This window comes from Ctenopharyngodon idella, chromosome 16, assembly GCF_019924925.1.
Source record: "Ctenopharyngodon idella isolate HZGC_01 chromosome 16, HZGC01, whole genome shotgun sequence".
Lineage (NCBI taxonomy): Eukaryota > Metazoa > Chordata > Actinopteri > Cypriniformes > Xenocyprididae > Ctenopharyngodon > Ctenopharyngodon idella.
In genome coordinates, this window is record NC_067235.1 from 34,295,081 (window position 1) to 34,300,000 (window position 4,920).

General features: G+C 35.3%; 1 protein-coding gene across 3 annotated transcripts in view; it reads right to left on the minus strand.

Annotated features, from left to right (window-relative positions):
• Positions 1–3,420: 3,420 nt before the first annotated feature.
• csmd3a (CUB and Sushi multiple domains 3a) overlaps positions 3,421–4,920 on the minus strand; it is a 305,727-nt gene continuing 304,227 nt past the window's right edge. For all 3 annotated transcript variants that reach the window (XM_051864521.1, XM_051864522.1, XM_051864520.1), the window contains exon 70: positions 3,421–4,920. This exon is cut by the window's right edge and continues 2,705 nt beyond it. The gene's annotated coding sequence lies outside the window, so the exon portion shown is untranslated.

Genomic DNA, 4,920 nt, shown 5'->3' on the forward strand with positions numbered 1-4,920 from the left:
TGGAGTCAATTGTTTTATTAGTGATAATAACGCCTCATATTTTGATGGTTTAATCAAACTTCTAGGGTCATTAAACACAAACATCCCCTCTGGACTTTTGGCCACTACTGTATTTTGAATTATGTTTATTTTTAACATATGCTCTTAAAAATAAATGTTCCAAAATGGGGGTTTTGTAGAAATACCATAGAAGAACAATTTTTTTCTTAGTGTGAAGAACATTTTAATAATCTGAATAACCTTTTGTGGAATGGAAAGATTCCATTGATGCCAATAAAAACCTTTATTTTTAGGAGTGTAGTTGTCTTTTTCTTGTTTTAAGCACAAATCTAAGTTAATGTTTAAAATAAGAAGAAAAGAAAATACAACCTTGCTTGTCTGTTGCACTGGATGTCACATGCAGCCCAGGACAGTCCCTAGTGGGCGTGTTCTTGTGCTGCCATCAGCGATGTCATTTCCTGCTGCTTCAGAGTGCCTATAAGCAAAGAAGGCGGCGTGCAGGTTGCAGACTTTCAGGAGGGCTGCCTGCTAATTGGGACAGACTTCACCTCAGATGCCTGATATCTTGCTGCCTATGTAGTCAGCTCACTAAATCAGAGCATTGCTTTGTCACTAATGAAGTGAAACCAAAGGCAATGCATTTCATTTACTTGCTGGTCTTTGAGAACTGCTGCTCTCTTCCTTTTAATTCACTGACTTTTATTTACAAGGGACTGGACAAATTGTCCTGTTGTATCGTGCTCCATTTGATCAACATCGGCTTTGTTTATACGCCGTCACCACCTGTAAACCTGTCGCTCTCACTCCATTCCTCATCAATAACTTGATCTCGTGTCAATCCTGGAAGGAACTAACAGCATCCAGTTTGAAGTTCGGCAGCGTAGAAGTTCCACGATCTGTTTGATCTTTCATGTCACATGTAGCTTTCAAGTACTGCTAGTGTTCAAGATCGCATGAAACATCATCATTCATCATGCAGAATCATGCCGGACAAACCCTGCGTCCCAAAAAAAGCATGCAAGATTAGAACTGATGTGACCCAAATGACAGAAAAAACATGCACAAGTTCCAGTGTGCATACTAATACTGAGCTAATATTATCCTCTTACGCAAGGCTCACTTTCAATTTGAAATAAAGCTGAAATAAAATAAAAAAAACATCAATAGTTGAATAATGTAGAAATGTTGCCTTGGAAATAAACTGAAACAAGTTTAAGTACTAAAATTATTAACTGGAAATAAATAAAAGCTAAATCTGAAATGAAAATAAATTAAAACCTAAATAAATATATATATATATATTAAAATATATAGTTAAACTATTAAAATGATATAAGCACAATGGAATGATTAAAGAGTAAACTAAAATTAACATGAAAACTGAAAATATAAAAGTAAATACAAATTTAAAATAATAATAAAACTATAATAAAAACTAAAATAACACTGGGCTGAAGCTGGGTGAAATTACACTCTAAAAAATGCTGGGTTAAAAACAACCCAAGTTGGGTTGAAAACGGACAAACCCAGTGATTGGGTTAAATGTTTGCCCAACCTGCTTTTAACTCAACTATTGTTTAAAAATGACTGTACGTCTGGCTTAAAATGAACCCAAAATATGTTGGAAATTAACATGTATTAATATGTTTAATAAATGAACATTTATTAATGAGTTTAATAAATAATAAACATTAATTAAATTGCTTATTAATGAATGTTCACCTTTGGATTATTATTGTTGCCTCTAGTAATTATGTGTCCTTTTTTATAATTTCCAACATATTTTGTGTTCATTTGAAGCCAGACATATAGTCATTTTTAAACAATAGTTGAGTTAAATAAAACTACCCAGCAAACATTTAACCCAATCGCTGGGTTAAAACAACCGAATCGCTGGGTTAAAACAACCCATTTGCTAGGTTAAAACAACCCAATCGCTTGGAAAAAACAACCCAATCGCTGGGTTAAAACAACCCAATCGCTTGGATAAAACAACCCAATCGCTTGGAAAAAACGACCCAATCGCTTGGATAAAACGACCCAATCGCTGGGTTAAAACAACCCAATCGCTTGGATAAAACAACCCAATCGCTGGGTTAAAACAACCCAATCGCTTGGATAAAACAACCCAATCGCTTGGAAAAAACGACCCAATCGCTTGGATAAAACAACCCAATCGCTGGGTTAAAACAACCCAATCGCTTGGATAAAACAACCCAATCGCTGGGTTAAAACAACCCAATCGCTTGGAAAAAACGACCCAATCGCTTGGATAAAACAACCCAATCGCTGGGTTAAAACAACCCAATTGCTTGGAAAAAACAACCCATTCGCTGGGATAAAACGACCCAATCGCTGGGTTAAAACAACCCAACCGCTAGGTTAAAACAACCCAATTGCTTGGAAAAAACAGACCCAATCGCTTGGATAAAGCAACCCAATCCCTGAGTTAAAAATACCCAATCACTGGGTCAAAACAACCCATTTGCTGGGTTTGTCCATTTTTAACCCAACTTGGGTTGTTTTTGAACAGGCATTTTTTAGAGTGTAGTAATAACCTCAAAGTTTATAAATATTGAGACCTTTACAGACAGTTTTGTTGTTATTTCATCCAAATGAACTAAAATACTGTTTTAGCAAATGAATCTAAATAAACTAAATGTTCACTACCAAAGAAGATCCAATAGATACTTAGTGGGAAATATTTTAGCACAACCTGTAAAATCATTCATTATTAGCTGATCGATTAGTAAATTCAGTGCTTTTTATGAACGATAATAATTTCATTTATTTTTAGGTCCATTTTTTTTTTTTTTTTTTTTCAGCAAGGATGCATTAAATTGATCAAAAGTGACAGAAAAGACATTTATAAAATGATTCTACTGAAAATACATGCTGTTCTTTTGAACTTTTTATTCATCAAAGAATCCTGAAAAATAATTGTGCTGTTTTCAACATTAATAATAATCATAAATGTTTCTTGATCATCAAATCATCATATTATGATTTCTGAAGGATCATGTGACACTGAAGACTGGAGTAATGATGCTGAAAATCCAGGAATAAATTACACTTTACTATATATTCACATAGAAAACAGCTGATTTACATTGTAAAAATATTTCACAATTTTTACTGTATTTTTGATCAAAGAAATGCAGTCTTGATGAGCAGAAGAGACTTTAAAACTTGAACGGAAGTGTACATATATCGTGTTTCTACATTTATCAGTGAATAAACAGGCAAAATGAGCAAATTAATGATGCAATTACTTATTACTCCTTCCAGTTCAACGGTTCAAATTCACACTTATGAAGCATTTTTACTGTATTTTTGTTGTGTGATTTTGAAGCGTTTCATGCAGTCATTCCTCATCCGCTCATCACACAGACACAGCTGTAAGAAATAATCCAGCAGATGTAAAAAAGCAAATTACTTTTTATTTGTAAATGGCATTTACAAATGGATATTTACATAACCTTTTATTTTACAAATTTCTCACAAAAATATAACTCTTTTCAAAAAAGTTTAAATATCTGTACATTTGATATGAATGCATTTACAAGGGCGACGGACCCGTCTGAGGGAGCCAGTGTCTAAAAGCAATCCTAAATCTTTGTCAGTGTTTGATATTTCACGTCACTGATGGGAATAGTGAGAGGAAAACACATCGAACAAAACACTGAGCAAAAACATCTGTGTAAATGAGGGACATGATGAGCCGCGGCACAGAGAGCTCAAACATAGCACTGACGCTATATCTGATTATATTTGGCAGGTATGTGCAAAAGTGACTTTCTGTGGGACAATTAAGCCATTACTAACTGTAGTTGATAAATAGATAAACAGAAAACTAAACCCCAAATTCTCCCCCCAAAACACCAGTGAAATATCATACAAGGCACTATTATGAGTTATGAAACGGAGCGTTTAGAAGCAGGAAATCTGCTATTAGCCAGTCACATGATCTGAAACATTGGTGAATACTCAATATAAATATAAATAAAACATGATGTATAACCCAATAGGTGAAATTACTTAAAGAGGACCTATTATGCTTTTTATGCAGTTATGTGTTTCTGAACACGTCACAATGTTCCTCATTTAAATAATTCATATGCAGAATAAAGGGGCGGGGCCTGGTTGAGTTAGTTAGTAGTGTGTTGAAACTAATGGTTATGGTAAGGGGCGGGACATTTCCCAAACACCAATCACAACACACTGCTCCAGCCGACCAATCAGAGCACATTGTGCTTTTCAGAAGGAGGGGCTTCATAGAGACAGGAACTAAACAGAGCGTTACTGACAGACTGGGAAGAGAGGAGCTGAACAATGGAGAATATGAGGAAAATAATCAACATTCAAGCAGGAAAACCTGTTCTAGTAGAGCACAAAAACAACATCAACACATGATAGGTCCTCTTTAAAAAGTTAATATCTCTAATTTAAAGGTGAAGAGTGTAATTTTAGAACGTGTTCCACGCCAGAAAATGATCGATCAAAAGAGAAATGTAGTGAAAAGCACCACAGTGTTTCGCTCCTCAGAAAGTCAACCTAAGAATGGCTTGCTTACATCGAGAGAGAACGCATTCAAACATTGAAAAAAATGACAAACTTCACCTTTAAAACACTCGCAGATGGAAATGATTTTTACTAGCAATCTTTCCTCATTTAAAAACGTGATGAAGTTTACGCTTGAATGGCGAGCATCATCCAATAAGCGGCTTGATCTGCAGGAGGTTTGTAGGTTTAAGCGCACTGCGATGACGGGACGATGTCTGAAGGGACGTTCACACATACAGCCGCTCTATCTCACGCTGGCGGTAAAAAACAAGCTAATTTGATAAAGAACCAGTTTTCTTGCCGCTACAAATGAGCAAAGAGTTGGAGTATAAATCGCAGCAGCACTGAAGCATTATA